This window comes from Triturus cristatus, chromosome 7, assembly GCF_964204655.1.
Source record: "Triturus cristatus chromosome 7, aTriCri1.1, whole genome shotgun sequence".
Taxonomy (NCBI): domain Eukaryota; kingdom Metazoa; phylum Chordata; class Amphibia; order Caudata; family Salamandridae; genus Triturus; species Triturus cristatus.
In genome coordinates this window covers 316,826,085-316,844,069 of record NC_140590.1, presented here as the reverse complement: position 1 = coordinate 316,844,069, position 17,985 = coordinate 316,826,085, and the positions used below count along the sequence as shown (strand labels likewise).

The window sequence follows — 17,985 nt, the reverse complement described above, 5'->3', positions numbered from 1 at the left end:
ACTGCTTCGTTGCAATGCTTACCTCAAATCTTGGCTAATGCCCGGTACGAGTGTTCTGTTTCATTCAGTTCTGTTTGTGCGCTTAGCGGAGGCAGCGTAAATAGCGGGGGCTCATGGAAGGACATCCGGGTCGGGACCCGGAAGTGGCCTGGTTCGTGCGGGAGCGCCATTTTGGATAGGGAAGGGGACGGGGGAGGTAGATTGGCCGTTTAGATGTCATGTTAGTAGTCAAGGACAAATAAAGTTTCTAGTAAGAAAAATTATAAGGATTTAGTTGAGTTGAAAGGGGCCAATGGATCATTGGCCATTCAAGAAGGTGCGTAGAAATATAAAGCGAAATTCTAGGGGATACCAAGGGTCGGACTGTGGAATGGTTCTGGATATATAGTGTAGATTTTGTACAAAATACTATTCAGACACATTTCCAGGGGAATGAGAGGAAATTCTAGGTTTTAAGATAGGGATGTTAATCATAATGGTTTCACACCCTAGGGAGAAAAAACAATCAGAAAAGGTGGACATTCAGTTAATACAATTAGTCATCTCCCAGCCATACATGCATTTCTGCATCTTTGTTGAGTCCTAGTTCAGTTGTTTTGAAGTTCATGATCAGCTCGCTTTCGCGTCTGCGAAGTCTCAGTTCTCGGTTTCCTCCTCTTTTGGTCTGGTGTACAATTTCCAGTCCATAGAAGATGAAATCCTTTTTGTGTTGATGTTTGTCTGCAAAATGTTCCGTCAGGGGGTGACCGGATGTGTGTTTGTGGATATTACGGTAATGTTCTTGTATCCGGATACGTAGGGGTCGGATTGTACTCCCGATGTATGGTAGGTTGCATGGACAAAGGATCACATAAATGCAAAATTTGCTATTGCAATCAATCCATTCTTTTATTGTGAATTCTTTTCCTTGTGTCATTGGTATCTTTTTGGTTTTGTCGCGGCTCAGTTTACAGACACTACAGTTCTTGCAGGTATGGTATCCTGGCGGTCTGTCTAGAAAGGTGGTAACTTGTTTGCGTTTATCCTCAAATTCTGATTTGCACAGTATGTCTTTTAGGTTCGGGGCACGTCTGAAGGTTATCTCCGGATAGGTTTTGATTTCATCAGCTAGATTTGGAGTGTGTTGTAGCAGGTGCCAGTGTCTTTTCAGGCTTTGCCTGATTTGGTGATGACCAATGCTGTAGTCTGTAATAAATCTTATTGCTGAGTCATTCTTATTTTTTCTTTTACCATCAGTTGTAAACATCTGTTTGCGATCTAACTTTGATACTGTTGTCATGGTGTTTTTAAGTGTGGACTTCTCATATCCTCTTTCGGATAGTCTTGATATGATCTCATTCCCTTTGGTTTCGAAGACTTCATCCTCGCTACAGTTTCTGCGGGTCCTCAGAAGTTCTCCTTTAGGGATATTTTTGATGTTGTGACGTGGGTGGAAGCTGTCAGCTCGCAGGATGGAATTAGCTGCAGTGTCCTTTCTGTAAAGTTTGCTTTGTAACGTATTGTCTTTGACATAAAGAGTAACGTCCAGGAAATTGACCTCCTTTTTGGAGAAAGTGTGAGTCGTTTTGATTCCCCAGGGGTTTTGGTCGAGTTTTTCCAGAAATCTTTTTAGAAGTGTTTCATCTCCTTGCCAGATGCATAAAATGTCATCGATGTATCGTCGCCAGAGTATTATGTGTGAGGTAAAATCGGCGAAGTTATGGTCCCACAGCCAGAATTTTTCCACGTGGCTCATGAAGATACATGCGTACGGCGGCGCGAATTTGGCTCCCATAGCTGTCCCGCGTCTCTGTCTGTATATCTTCCCATTGAAGCTGAAGACATTGTTTTCCAAGCAGAAGTTCAGCATTTCAAGAGTCATTTTGTTGCATTCCAGTAAGTTGGCTGATTGTGTCCATAATGAGAGTTGTGCTGCAGTTAGTCCATCGCGGTGTTCGATGGATGTGTACAGGCTGACAATGTCAATAGAGACTAGTATGAAATCTGGTTCCCACGTTATATCTTGGAGTTTGTTCAGAATGTCTTTTGTGTCTTGGATGAAAGACGGTATTTCTTTCATTAGTCCCTGTAGTTTTCTGTCCACGTACTCTCCTATTCGTGAGCAGGGCGAATTAATTCCTGCTATGATGGGTCTTCCTGGTGGAGGGTAGGTGCCTTTATGTATTTTGGGAAGGAGGTAGAGGGTTGGCATGGTGGGGTACGGTATGTACAGGAATGATTTTTCTGATTGGGATATAAGTCCCAAGGTATACCATTTGTCAAGTCTGGTTTTAATGGATTTGAGGATGTCTGCGGTTGGATCATTCGTGAGAAGTTCGTAACAGGTGTTATCCCCAAGTTGTCGATTTGCTTCTAGTATGTAGTCATCAATGTGTATTGTGACCGGGTTTCCTCCTTTGTCAGCCTCTTTCACAATCAGGTCTTTCCTGTCTTTTAGTTGTTTTATCGCTCTCCTCTCTTCTGGAGTGATGTTATGTGGGAGGTATTTTAATTTTCGTTGGTGTTTAGTGTATTCTTTTTCCAGATCACGTGTAACTGCTAAGTGAAAGGCATCTATGTTGTTCCCTGCCGGTAGTTGTGGTAGGAAGGTAGATTTCTTGGTTAATTTGCTGTCTATGGAAATGTTGGTTTCAATTCCTAGTTCCAGCGCAGTTGTGGTCAGTGTATCTGAGTCATTTTCTTCCTCGCTCAGGTGAGTTAGTAAATCCACATTTTCTAGTTCTTGGATTGATAGTTCCGAAGTGGTAGCTATGAGTGGCGCTTCCTGTCTTATGTCCCTGTCTGCAAAGAAAACCTTGAGTTTTAGTTTGCGAATGAATTTGAAGAGATCTATTTGTGTTTTGGTCAAATACCATTGGGCAGTTGGGCAGAATGAGAGTCCTTTGTTGAGTATGCTGGTTTCGTTTTCGGACAGTTGGATGTGGGATAGATTTTTTATTAGGTTGCTGGACATTATGTTCTTCTTTCCATCTCCTTTTTTCTGGATCTCGTAGTTACGCCGATTGTTGGTGTCTGTTGGCGTCCAAATTGTTGGGAACCTCCCATGGTTGTAGTATTTGTGGTGTTTGAGGCTTTCATACCGAGTCGGTAACGTAGTACTTCCTCTAAAAAATTGACCTTGCATCTTGGATTTTCACTTTCCGATGCCGGTGCAGGTGAGTCGATGTCAGAGCTAGTAGTGGTTCCTGGGTATTGCTCAGAATTGTTCGTATTTGGAGTATCTTGTGGTTTCGTGTCGTACTTTTTGGCAAAAGTGTACACTCTTCCGAATTGGTAGTCAAGTTGGTCTCTCCTGAATTTACGATTCTTTCTTTTTATGATATCCTCTTCGTATTCGTCAATGATTTGATTAAGGATCTCGTAGTTCTTCTTTATGAGTTCTCCCCAGTTAGAATCCTCTATGTGTTTGCTTAATGAGTCAACTTCAGTTTTTGCTATATTGTATTCCTCTTCTGCATGATCTATGAGTTGTCTGATCATGTTATTAGAACATTCTTTAAGGTTCTCCTCCCATTTCTTCATGTATTGAGGGTTGGTGGAGTCTGAAGGGGGAAAGATTAGTATTCTTAACCCCCGTGGGATTCGGTCTGCTTCAAGGTATTTTTTTAAAGATTCTGCTTCCCACCATTTGCTGGTTTCTCTTTTTACTGCGCGTTCCAAGTTTTGAAATGTATTTCTTGCTGATGTAGGGTTTGGTTTGGACGTTGTGCTCCTATTGGTTAGAGGTTCAGTTGAGAAAGTTTCCTCAATCCTTGTTGAACGTTGTGCTCGTCGGTCTTGGCACGATGCCATGGGTTCTGTATTTGATGTATTTTACAAGTTTTCCGATGTCACCTGGTAGGTGGTGTTTGTTAGTATCTATTCACAGAATTTCAAGCTTATCGGTTTTCGAGGATATGGCCTTATGGTAAAGTTTTTCTTCGGAAGAGGGGAGAAAGGCCCCTATCCCTTACTCGCCAGGTAATAAGCGTTAGTCGAGAGGTACTGGTTCTTGCCCAATGACAGGGGGAAACCCCTATCCCCCTAGTTTTAGCAAAAGTTCTGATGGGTTGTCAAGGCAAGATTAGTGTATTCTGATTCTTGGAGGAAAAAATTCCAATTCAAAGCAAGTTGATTTAAACGTGAGCTAGTCCTTTATTTGCACTCATACATAGGGGTGGGTATGAGAAAAAACCAAGGGGTGGCACAGCCAACACGTGTTTCGCCCCCTACATGGCCTATAGGCCTGGGGCTTCTTCAGGGCTGTTCATTTTAAGGGTAGGTAAAAAACATTTGGGATATGCGAATGCATATGACATGTTAAGCACAAGAGTTAAAGAGAAAACAGGCCAGTGAGTCAAAATGTAAGAACGTTAATGGGAGAAGAAAACAGAAAGAACAATAAGATACACATTTAGGAGTAATGTTTAACAGCGGAGAATTAGTAGGGAAAAGGATAGTGCGTTTTATAGAAGAAAGCCAAAGGAAAAAAGAAGGGGGGTTTGTTTTAATTATTTGGAGAGGTCACGTGAGGGTTAGTGTGGACGGTACAGTAGGTATCAAGAATAAGTAAGTTAAAGGTACAGTGTGTGACATATTATAGGATACAATACAATATTGTGCATGTCCATATTAGAGAAAGAAGAATCACAGGACGTAATGGAGGTCATCAAGACCAAAGAAGTCAAAGGTTCCATATGCCACAGATCATTCGAGTGTATAAACAGAAACATTGTCATATATCGAGAAAAATACGTTATTTGTATCAATTTACAGGGTAAATGTAATGTGATCCACATACGCGTAACGGTATGAAATTTTCGACAAGTCATAGAGTATGGAACACGAGAGTGAATAAATAACAGTGCCAAAAAAGTATACATTGGTGAAGAACGGCAATGACGAAACGTATATATGACACATTGTGGGCCAACAAAACATTAAAGTTTGGTGTGTAAATAAGTAAAAGTTATATATTTACAGGTTTGTACCGGGTCATGGGCATCAGGGTGATGAGTTGATATTGCGTCGGTAGGGTTTGTCACGAGAGAGAGGATTTAAATTAGTCTTTATAATGGAACTGGTCGTAGCGCATGCAAGGCGAGTATGGTGATATCTCAATTATAGACGAGAAAAGTGAGAAGGCTTAAAGCCAAGTGGTCGTGATTCAGTGATCAGGTAAAATCAGGTGGCGTGGTTGTTGTGTAATAAAATGCTCGAGGTGAGTATCTTGGTTGGTTGTACGCGAGATCGTGAATAGGGTAATCAAGGAGGGAATTTACAGGCGTCTGAATCATTCGAAAGAGTTCATTAACGTGCACTAGGTATTTCATGCGTGAACTTATAAATCGGCCGTCAAAAAGTCGAGGTCGGCAGCACGGCAAATTGTGGTCCCAAACGGGATAGACGTATTTATATTTACGTGGCGCGGTATTGTGAGGGCATATGTAAAAGGTTTAGCGTGCTCTTGAATGATGAAGTAAAGTAGAAACTGATAATACAGTGGTGACAAGACTTGACGTGATTACAGCAAGACGTGATCAGAGAGGCGTTTTCACTGTGCGTGTTTAATTTTAAATTTAAAAGTATAACAAAATACGAGTATTGTGGTCGTGCAGATTTATATTTTACAGTGATGGTATTCGTGACGAGTGAGGTATTTAAGCGTTAGAGGCAAGGAAGGGCAGAGTAGAGCTTACCGGGTATTACTGAAAATGGACGTTTCCACGATGTGCTAGAAAGATATAGTCGGATTCTAAGGGGAGGGGATCAAAAAGGAGAAAAGAAATCCTTAGTTCAAAGAAGGAGGTAAAGCCGACGGGAGTAACTGCTTCGTTGCAATGCTTACCTCAAATCTTGGCTAATGCCCGGTACGAGTGTTCTGTTTCATTCAGTTCTGTTTGTGCGCTTAGCGGAGGCAGCGTAAATAGCGGGGGCTCATGGAAGGACATCCGGGTCGGGACCCGGAAGTGGCCTGGTTCGTGCGGGAGCGCCATTTTGGATAGGGAAGGGGACGGGGGAGGTAGATTGGCCGTTTAGATGTCATGTTAGTAGTCAAGGACAAATAAAGTTTCTAGTAAGAAAAATTATAAGGATTTAGTTGAGTTGAAAGGGGCCAATGGATCATTGGCCATTCAAGAAGGTGCGTAGAAATATAAAGCGAAATTCTAGGGGATACCAAGGGTCGGACTGTGGAATGGTTCTGGATATATAGTGTAGATTTTGTACAAAATACTATTCAGACACATTTCCAGGGGAATGAGAGGAAATTCTAGGTTTTAAGATAGGGATGTTAATCATAATGGTTTCACACCCTAGGGAGAAAAAACAATCAGAAAAGGTGGACATTCAGTTAATACAATTAGTCATCTCCCAGCCATACATGCATTTCTGCATCTTTGTTGAGTCCTAGTTCAGTTGTTTTGAAGTTCATGATCAGCTCGCTTTCGCGTCTGCGAAGTCTCAGTTCTCGGTTTCCTCCTCTTTTGGTCTGGTGTACAATTTCCAGTCCATAGAAGATGAAATCCTTTTTGTGTTGATGTTTGTCTGCAAAATGTTCCGTCAGGGGGTGACCGGATGTGTGTTTGTGGATATTACGGTAATGTTCTTGTATCCGGATACGTAGGGGTCGGATTGTACTCCCGATGTATGGTAGGTTGCATGGACAAAGGATCACATAAATGCAAAATTTGCTATTGCAATCAATCCATTCTTTTATTGTGAATTCTTTTCCTTGTGTCATTGGTATCTTTTTGGTTTTGTCGCGGCTCAGTTTACAGACACTACAGTTCTTGCAGGTATGGTATCCTGGCGGTCTGTCTAGAAAGGTGGTAACTTGTTTGCGTTTATCCTCAAATTCTGATTTGCACAGTATGTCTTTTAGGTTCGGGGCACGTCTGAAGGTTATCTCCGGATAGGTTTTGATTTCATCAGCTAGATTTGGAGTGTGTTGTAGCAGGTGCCAGTGTCTTTTCAGGCTTTGCCTGATTTGGTGATGACCAATGCTGTAGTCTGTAATAAATCTTATTGCTGAGTCATTCTTATTTTTTCTTTTACCATCAGTTGTAAACATCTGTTTGCGATCTAACTTTGATACTGTTGTCATGGTGTTTTTAAGTGTGGACTTCTCATATCCTCTTTCGGATAGTCTTGATATGATCTCATTCCCTTTGGTTTCGAAGACTTCATCCTCGCTACAGTTTCTGCGGGTCCTCAGAAGTTCTCCTTTAGGGATATTTTTGATGTTGTGACGTGGGTGGAAGCTGTCAGCTCGCAGGATGGAATTAGCTGCAGTGTCCTTTCTGTAAAGTTTGCTTTGTAACGTATTGTCTTTGACATAAAGAGTAACGTCCAGGAAATTGACCTCCTTTTTGGAGAAAGTGTGAGTCGTTTTGATTCCCCAGGGGTTTTGGTCGAGTTTTTCCAGAAATCTTTTTAGAAGTGTTTCATCTCCTTGCCAGATGCATAAAATGTCATCGATGTATCGTCGCCAGAGTATTATGTGTGAGGTAAAATCGGCGAAGTTATGGTCCCACAGCCAGAATTTTTCCACGTGGCTCATGAAGATACATGCGTACGGCGGCGCGAATTTGGCTCCCATAGCTGTCCCGCGTCTCTGTCTGTATATCTTCCCATTGAAGCTGAAGACATTGTTTTCCAAGCAGAAGTTCAGCATTTCAAGAGTCATTTTGTTGCATTCCAGTAAGTTGGCTGATTGTGTCCATAATGAGAGTTGTGCTGCAGTTAGTCCATCGCGGTGTTCGATGGATGTGTACAGGCTGACAATGTCAATAGAGACTAGTATGAAATCTGGTTCCCACGTTATATCTTGGAGTTTGTTCAGAATGTCTTTTGTGTCTTGGATGAAAGACGGTATTTCTTTCATTAGTCCCTGTAGTTTTCTGTCCACGTACTCTCCTATTCGTGAGCAGGGCGAATTAATTCCTGCTATGATGGGTCTTCCTGGTGGAGGGTAGGTGCCTTTATGTATTTTGGGAAGGAGGTAGAGGGTTGGCATGGTGGGGTACGGTATGTACAGGAATGATTTTCATACTCTATGACTTGTCGAAAATTTCATACCGTTACGCGTATGTGGATCACATTACATTTACCCTGTAAATTGATACAAATAACGTATTTTTCTCGATATATGACAATGTTTCTGTTTATACACTCGAATGATCTGTGGCATATGGAACCTTTGACTTCTTTGGTCTTGATGACCTCCATTACGTCCTGTGATTCTTCTTTCTCTAATATGGACATGCACAATATTGTATTGTATCCTATAATATGTCACACACTGTACCTTTAACTTACTTATTCTTGATACCTACTGTACCGTCCACACTAACCCTCACGTGACCTCTCCAAATAATTAAAACAAACCCCCCTTCTTTTTTCCTTTGGCTTTCTTCTATAAAACGCACTATCCTTTTCCCTACTAATTCTCCGCTGTTAAACATTACTCCTAAATGTGTATCTTATTGTTCTTTCTGTTTTCTTCTCCCATTAACGTTCTTACATTTTGACTCACTGGCCTGTTTTCTCTTTAACTCTTGTGCTTAACATGTCATATGCATTCGCATATCCCAAATGTTTTTTACCTACCCTTAAAATGAACAGCCCTGAAGAAGCCCCAGGCCTATAGGCCATGTAGGGGGCGAAACACGTGTTGGCTGTGCCACCCCTTGGTTTTTTCTCATACCCACCCCTATGTATGAGTGCAAATAAAGGACTAGCTCACGTTTAAATCAACTTGCTTTGAATTGGAATTTTTTCCTCCAAGAATCAGAATACACTAATCTTGCCTTGACAACCCATCAGATCTGTTGTATGGAGTGTCTGTTGTATGGAGTGTCTGTTGTATGGAGTGTCTGTTGTATGGAGTGTCTGTTGTATGGAGTGTCTGTTGTATGGAGTGCATTGTAGTTATGTGGCATGTAATTATGTGGCTCTGAGTGGCATTCGGAGTGTATGTTGCCTTGCCTTGTATTTCTATGGTTCCTTTAACCCTTAGAGGCAATTCTTTTATTTTAACTAAAAGGATGGTAGTTAAATGGTGTTTACGGATGGTGGCTACGGAGAAGCTGTGTGCTGAAAGGCAAAGAGAACACGGGCATGAAAGTGAAAGCGAGGATGAAAATGGAATGAGTGTGGCAGGATGGTCGTTAAATGGTGGTTACGTGGAAGCTGAGTGCTGAAAGGCAACGAGAACACGGGCCAAAGCTGGAAGAAAACACGAGATGCGAGAGGCATGTGTGTGTGGCAAACACTGGTGGGGCTCAGAGCATTCTGTTGCTGCCTTGATGCCTGTGTGTGTGAGCCGTGGGGCTGTGTGTGTGAAGTGCCTAAAGTTGCAAGAAAACATGGGTATTTAAATCCTTAGACGCAGAATTAATGGAGCTAATGTTATCGACCTTAGAAGGATGAAAAGGGAATGAGCGCGGCATATGTTAACTTTGTAAGCGCAGAAAGCGTGCAGGGCAAACTTATTATTTTGGTTGTTTGAGACTCAGATCTGGGCAAAGCTGCAAGAAAACAAGGAGGGGGAGGGCGGGCTGTGTGCTGAAAGGCAAAGAACACGGGCATGAAAGTGAAATCGATGGATGGCAATGCGTCCGTGAGACTAGCCCTGTGGTGGGGGAGGGACAGTTGTGAGAGGCGCCATGAGGAAACAATCTCTCGGCATGCTGTGGCGGGGGCGGGGGAGCGCATTCCAGGCGGGGGAGCGGACCCTTTGAAGTATGATGCCGAGGCTGTGGCTACACGTGCACGCGCCAGTGGGCTGGAGCGCTTCCCCAAACGGATTGCATGGCGGCACGATGCACGCGATTGTGCGCGTGCTCGCCATGCAATCCACTTTTGGAAGCACTTTGAAATGCCCCTCTTACTAGAGTCTCACATAGCGATTACGTAAACGCAATAGCTAGGCGAGACCTAAAAAAGGACTTGATTTCTGAATGGTGTTGGAATTACCAGTATATAAAAGCAAGAGGTTGCCCCAGAAGCATCTGAAGATTTGGAAGAGCTGGGCAGAATATCAGGATTTATATTTGGAGCCCATTCCAGCTGTATCAACAGATTAGTAATGGGCAAAACGATAAATGGTGTGGGATGAACGGGATTGTAAATGTTTTTTCTATTCGATCTGGGTGGTTGAGGAAGGCATGCTCTCAACTTTATACCAAATGTATGACACTACTGTTTACTGTTGGGGAAATATGTTTGATTACATTAGTTTTACAATTTTTGTATTGGAATCAAAAAGTTGACATCATTAATGCTACTATACTACTTAGGAACCTGGTCACACTGGACCAGTTACGGCTGTCAACAAACAAAATTGTTATGATAAAAAAACGGTACTATTTGTGTTTAACCGAAAGCCACCTTACAAAATCCCCATCTTACACTGAAAATCACTCTTTAATGCTCAAACAAAAGCTAGTCACCATAAACAAAGCAAAGCCCATTGTCAAAGGCTGTATGTACTCCTCCATTAGAATACTTTTGTGTGGGGTCCAGTTTATTTGGGGGCTGAAAAACAGGGTTAATATCCTGCAACCCAAAACAAAAACCACTATTTCCTTAGTAGGCTTTTCCTGGGGTGCCGCATTTATCATTTAAAGATGCCCGCCACGGGATCAGGCGAAGAGCTCCAATTACTGGCACCCCACCCCTTCTGCTTCATAGCCAGTGACTGTCAGTCACGTGGGATGCGGCATGACCACCCCCCCCCCCCCACCCCTGCCGGCACCAGGTTTGCCATTTAACCAGCTCCGGACAGAGGATCCGGTCCTTTCAGGCGAGCAGGCATGGGGGTAGGTGACGATACTGACCACTGCAGAGAGAACTGGGAGTACAGTATGCCAAGCGGTCAGACCTCATACAAAATCGCCCATTTTCTGTTTTTAATAATGAGCCTCTCATTACCCATATCCCGCATATCTCTTGCCGCGAGCTAGATGCAAAGCGGTACAAAAGGGGGTGGTGATGGACGGAGCATCAGAACCAATCAAACACTCACACCCAGTCAACAGATCTGGGTTTGATCCATCACCGTTCTTTAGCCCACTCTGCCACCCCAGTTCAGACATGGCCATATGCAAATCAGTCTGACCCTGTGCCTCATGGGAACAGTCCAGCCCGAACTGCCAAGCCATGCCTTCCCTGGACTGGAAACAAGCTTCCTAGACCGGTTTCTGGCATTTCAGCCGTCTTCAGCCAGGCTTGCTTGAATCCAGTGGCAAAGTGAGCAAGCGACTCACGTCTGAGCATACCCTGCCAACTTATGGCGAACAAAGCGGTACAAAAGGGGGTGGTGATGGACGGAGCATCAGAACCAATCAAACACTCACACCCAGTCAACAGATCTGGGTTTGATCCATCACCGTTCTTTAGCCCACTCTGCCACCCCAGTTCAGACATGGCCATATGCAAATCAGTCTGACCCTGTGCCTCATGGGAACAGTCCAGCCCGAACTGCCAAGCCATGCCTTCCCTGGACCGGAAACAAGCTTCCTAGACCGGTTTCTGGCATTTCAGCCGTCTTCAGCCAGGCTTGCTTGAATCCAGTGGCAAAGTGAGCAAGGGACTCACGTCTGAGCATACCCTGCCAACTTATGGCGAACAAAGTGGTACAAAAGGGGGTGGTGATGGACGGAGCATCAGAACCAATCAAACACTCACACCCAGTCAACAGATCTGGGTTTGATCCATCACCGTTCTTTAGCCCACTCTGCCACCCCAGTTCAGACATGGCCATATGCAAATCAGTCTGACCCTGTGCCTCATGGGAACAGTCCAGCCCGAACTGCCAAGCCATGCCTTCCCTGGACCGGAAACAAGCTTCCTAGACCGGTTCCTGGCATTTCAGCCGTCTTCAGCCAGGCTTGCTTGAATCCAGTGGCAAAGTGAGCAAGGGACTCACGTCTGAGCATACCCTGCCAACTTATGGCGAACAAAGCGGTACAAAAGGGGGTGGTGATGGACGGAGCATCAGAACCAATCAAACACTCACACCCAGTCAACAGATCTGGGTTTGATCCATCACCGTTCTTTAGCCTACTCTGCCACCCCAGTTCAGATGGCCATATGCAAATCAGTCTGACCCTGTGCCTCATGGGAACAGTCCAGCCCGAACTGCCAAGCCATGCCTTCCCTGGACCGGAAACAAGCTTCCTAGACCGGTTTCCTAGGGGGTGGTGATGGACGGCTTGGCAGTTCGGGCTGGACTGTTCCCATGAGGCACAGGGTCAGACTCATTTGCATATGGCCATGTCTGAACTGGGATGGCAGATTGGGCTAAAGAATGGTGATGGATCAAACCCAGATCTGTTGACTGGGAGTGAGTGTTTGATTGGTTCTGATGCTCCGTCCATCACCACCCCCTTTTGTACCGCGAGCTAGATGCAAGCGCCTGCTCTGACCTAGGGGCACGATCCTTGCAAAAGAAGGGTAAGCATCGAATTCCTAACAATATAAGGATTTGTCTCAGTACGCACATATTACCTACGACTTGTGTGTGTTTGTTAACCTTGTGTACCTGTTAATATACTTTTAAACAGCACATGAATGGATGTCACTCACTCTAGATCTCGGAATGAGTGACACAATGTAATGTGAAAGGCCCATATTGCACCTGGAGGATGTTATTTGTAAAAATATGCTGATTTTGTGTAGCCCCTGTAGATAATTTCTGGGGGTTCTATTCTTATCCTATTTTTTTCTCCTCTCTCCAACAGGATTGGATTTTATTAGGTTATTTACGACAAATGTTTTTCCTTTACCAGTTTTGTTGCTCTCACTTTTACGAGTGTACAGGTTGGTAATCTAGTGATACCTACACCCAGACTCTCCCATTGCCTTAATCTGGGTAGTGACAGTTATTCATTTTTACTACACTACCCCTCGGTCCTGATGAAACGGCATGCATGCCTCCTGGACCAATAGGGCATGAAACAGGTCGACCCGACCCACACCACTTGCACTCACGACTAAATTTAGTTTGCTCGCTGCTGGGAAGTAACAGTTTAGCTATTGCTTTTTAACCTTACCAGGGGGACCCAGGCATAAATTTCAACCTTTGGGTACCTCTGCGGTATTTTTAACCCACAGTTTCATCTGTGGCATACACATGCACTCACCCTCACGGCGTTTTTACTTTAAAAGATATCCACCAAAGAGCCCTCTTGCAGGGCCCGTGGGATATTGCAGCGCAGACCCCATACAGAGCAAAAAACACCCAATGATAATGCAGGACACCTTTGCAGGCGAGTGAGGGTATCACTTCCTAATAAGGAAGCCTCCTCCCCCCCCCAGTATCTTTTTGTATTTTCCTAACTGTATTTTGTAACCTCTTTAGGAACAGCTACCCTCTTGTGTACTGTGTGCTTGTTCTTGGGAGCTAGGGTGCTGGACCTCTTTAGGCTCACCGTCCCCTTGTCTAGTGATTTTTGATAATAATATCAGTGCAACATTCAACAATACTGAAAAAGCACTGTGTTGCGACAAAAAGGCAAGTCTACAACAACAAGAACTTCGATTATGAAGTATGAAAAAGGTCTCTCAAAGCCCCTCGGTAGGTGCCTTTAAAACAACTGGTATGCTACAGCATCCAAACTAACTGCCCGTAAAAAGGGAGCAAGAAAACCCCCGACACAGGTACTGTCAGTTCTATAATTCAGTCTTCCAAGTATAAAGACACTGGATCCTAGCAATAAGCCAATGCATTTTACTTATTACATGGGTAATGTGTAAATGAGCATGAACATTTTAGTGTTCGGCTGAAGCAAATATGGCATAACACATAATAGTCAAACAGAGACTGGGCTTACAAAATAAATCAAATCCTAAATTAATGTTAGTGCAGACCTTTTTAGTGCTGAACAAAGTACAACTCAGTCATAGCTGTAAAAAAAAAAAAAAAAAATGCAGCAAAGTAGGACTAAAAAAAATTAGCGAAGCAAAACAGACCAAGCACTATTATCTCCATCACAGCACATTTCCTGGACGACAATGCCCTTCTGAGCACAAAAACAAAGTGAGCAAAACTAAATTTGACAATTTGAATTAATCCAATTTGTAATTTATATAATACAGTTTATAAAGAATGGACGGTATTAAAATCATTCTGTAAAGATCAGTCACATTTTGAACTCTGCTCTACTTAATGTTTTTAACCAGTACAAAAAGGTAGAATGCATGAACAGTGTCAGATAAATGAATTAAATAACCCTGTAACTGAATTAGTAATCCATAACAAAGATGAGCTGTTTGTAAAATAGTATGGTGCGAGTGGGAAAAAAAGTCTCTTTGCCATTGGATTAACACAGCCCACTTCAAATATTTTTTGTATCCACAGGACACGGAGGTGTCGGCATACTAAGGATATTGCTTCAGGATCACTATATACCTGCCTCCCTTGAAGAGTCCTCTCTCCATTTCAATCGTATTTACAAATCACTGCAATCATCCAAATGAGTATCCTGACATTGTCTCCCAAGTACATCACTCACCTAGAGTGAAAATGTATCAATAGTTTCTTGAGAAACAGACTGGTAAATGTATTACATTTTTGTAATAATTTGTTTTTATAGATTGTGTTCTGTAAATGTTATTTGATGTGAATTCAAGTATGTGCGTTTGTGCTATATAAAAATTAATACAGAATCTTAATATGCCCCAGAAACAAAATCAGATTAACAATTTAAACATATTAATAAAACGTAGTTGCTGCCACCTTCATGAAAGCCCTTTGTAAACCCAGGAATGAGGGTGTCTTTGCTTTCTATGCGCCCTTAACGTAATTACAAAAGGAGATGCTCAAAAATAACAGATCTTCAGAGGCCTAAACTATCTTACAATTCCACACTCACAGATATTGTATGCCCAATAGGCTTCCTTATTTAAAATTAAGGTAATTAAGCAGAGATTCCATTCCAGCATATTCAGCAATTACTTAAAATATTTTGAGCTTTGACGAGGCAGCTGTTTTACATTCTATTTCCCTCTCCCTCAAACTCAAGGTATCATAAAATAAACTCTTGTTGGTCTTATGTGGTTCTAAGCATGAGTCAGTTAACTGTTTCTACACTGTGTAATGTAGACCAGCCATTAACAATGTTTAAATGTAAACACGTTGTAGGAGAGTATGAAAACAATTACACCAACCCACTCCCAAGAAGCAAACTGATATGGAGTTGTGGTCTTGATGTTTACTTCCTTTTATTTTGTAACTGGGTGCACAGATTCTTGTTTATGCAATCCTATAGCTCACAGTTAAACAAGATTTTATAACGTTAATGTTTTGTTAATTAATCGTATATACTAACAATAAATCCTTCCCTCGTGTTTATGTGATAATCTGTGTACTGCATATCATTCGACACAGGTATATTTTGCAGTCATTTCGTTATTGATGGCCTCAGTTTAATATTTTTGTTTTGCAGAGTCAGAATGGAGGCAAAAATAACAGTATACTACAACATACAAACTGCCCGAAAAAAAGGAGCAAGAAAAACCCTTTCACTGGTGCTGTCAGTTCTATAATTCAGTCTTCCAAATATAAAGATACCCATTCAAAACCGAGCCCGTTGTCCTCACCTAAGAAAATATGTGTTCTATGCATTTAGTGATATTGCTTTGTTCATTTGTTCCCATGGATGAATGAATGAAGAAGCACTTATAAATAGCTACCCTAAGGCATCCCAGCGCTCAACATCAGCGGACGGAGTAGACACAAATGCTTATGCAGGTTTTTGAAAGAGACGAGTTTAAAGGAATTTCCGGAAGGTCAGGAGATTAGACTCCCGACGTAGATGGAAAGGGAGGGTGTTCCATAGCATAGGAGCGTTATAAGAGATAGGCAGCAGAATCTAGGAGTCATTGGTAAACTTCTAGAAATTAAGGTTGTAGATAGAAATCGCCTGGATGATAAAGAGCTCACACACATTAAAAAGGAGTCGTGAAAGCAAGGACATCTGTGGCACCCCATGCTGGACTGGTTTACACCTGGATTTACTGAAAAATATACAGTGGTAAAAGGCTGTTGCATTTCCCAAGTTTACATTTTAGCCAATTTCCCACGTTAAAATGTTAGCCCATCATCGCGTATTAAGTCTTTTGAACGAAATTATCATGAGGTGATTACTGTAATAATCAATGCTGACGTATTCGAATTGCTTTTTGTGTTACAGTTATACAGCTTTCTAACCCAGGTGGGTAACAACATGCTCATAACCATTAGTTTCCATGTCAATGATTAACTAAACACGTGATCAGGGCCACTGAAATTATACAATTCTGTGGATCAGCCTCTCACATAATTATGGATTTCAAATACATGATCAGGGCCACTGGAATGCTACAATTCTGTGGCCCTATTTTTCTCCCGCATAATTATGGATTTGCCACATAAGCCATCATCTACTACCTCATCTGTAGATTTTAACAAAAAAAATGTTCTAGCTCAGACGTTGCTAAAAACGTGACAACATATGTTAATGCACAGTGGAAGGCCTTTCGCAAAGATTAATCATATTTCGGTTACTTATGTCTGTATTTGGTTGTTAAACTGGTTCTAATGAGGTAAAATATGTGCCCAGACAGTATTACCACGTATAAAAATAACTAAATTACGAAGCAAAGCTATCAATAATGGGACCAAGTTATTTGCCTTTTCCTGCTGCATACATTAGGCAACCATGCAGCATAATTAGGCGATCCCCTACTTCATAATTCCAATGGCCCTATGCATAAGCCATTGCGTCTACCAACCCCTTTTCTACAGAGGAAATGTAAAGCATTCTCTTTTTGGAATGAGCACACTTACAAGTAAGCACAGTATTTAAATATCAAGTGTAACATATGTATTAAAGCAAAATAGAAAAGTAAAATACGCATTAACTAAACTGCAGTGCAACGCAAACACATGTGGTCGTTTATTTTATGAAATTGTGGACATAATTCAGGTATCTAGCGCAAGAACTAAAAACTATGGATATGTCTATTTTTGATGCCTGCAATGTCATGTTAGAACCTAGCTGAAAAAAAAGAAAATGTTTAAGAACAAACATAATACATTTCGCTGAATAGAAAGACTTTCCCCACACCGTCACTCAATAACGTGAACATAACTTATGTTTCCTGGGAAAACCTGGGCCCCACCTTTGATGCAGATGGAGGCAACCAGGTTGCCCTACGCAAGGCTCTCCCTCTAGTTATTGAAGGCTTACAGAAAACCTGCAGTGATCACAGTTTATTTTCAACCCTAGCTACTTTCCTTCACAATTCTCTCGCCCTCAGCGATAGATTACCCACCCACAGTTCATGAAAACTTAAAAACATGCATGAGAGTAAATACCAAATTTACTGTTCCGATTTGGCTACTTCAGTCACATCAGTCTTTAGGCCTAAGTAAGCTGCCCACCTGTCAGCTACTTGCACGGACCGTCCGTGAAATCAACCTAATGTCCGTTGTCCGTTGTTGATCTTTTAACGGATGTCATTTGTCAATAAATTCAACACTTCCGGGTCGTTTAACATCCAATCTGTCGCCTGAACAAATACTGGGGAGAAGATGGAGAGTGGGAGGAACGCGTTGTGTGTAAGGTTACATGGGATTGGAGGCTCTTCTGCCAATCCCAGAGCGCTTTCCATTATTCCAAAGTGCTGATTGGATGTGAAGACTGAAGTGCCAAAGTCCGTGTAGTCCGACGTCAGTTGGCGGCTGCGGCAGCGTCGCCTAGTTTGGATGGGTAGGCGAACCTATGGTTTCTCATCTCAGTCGTGGACTGTAATGACAAGTGTTCGGTTAGTGATTTTGAATAGGAAGTGATCAGGAGCGGCACGTTGGAACAGGAGAGGGCTGGCCGAGGTAGAGGAACCATAGTCAGAACGCGTCACTGGGTGCACGCGTCAGATGACAGATTAGTCTATTGAAGATTGATGACAGGGCGGCCTCCCTCCCAGGCTGGCCTGGTGCGTGAGGCCATTGTCCGCCAG

The 17,985-nt window shown here is 42.6% G+C and overlaps 1 protein-coding gene across 7 annotated transcripts in view; it reads right to left on the bottom strand.

The window, feature by feature from the left end:
* PPP6R1 (protein phosphatase 6 regulatory subunit 1) overlaps positions 1 to 17,548 on the bottom strand; it is a 1,096,922-nt gene extending 1,079,374 nt beyond the window's left edge. For 3 of the 7 annotated variants that reach the window (XM_085616382.1, XM_085616385.1, XM_085616384.1), the window contains exon 1: positions 17,345 to 17,494. The gene's annotated coding sequence lies outside the window, so the exon portion shown is untranslated. Of the gene's footprint in view, positions 1 to 17,344 lie in introns of all 7 variants that reach the window. The other 4 variants (XM_085616387.1, XM_085616388.1, XM_085616386.1 and 1 more) reach the window with 3 other exon arrangements.
* Positions 17,549 to 17,985: the final 437 nt, after the last annotated feature.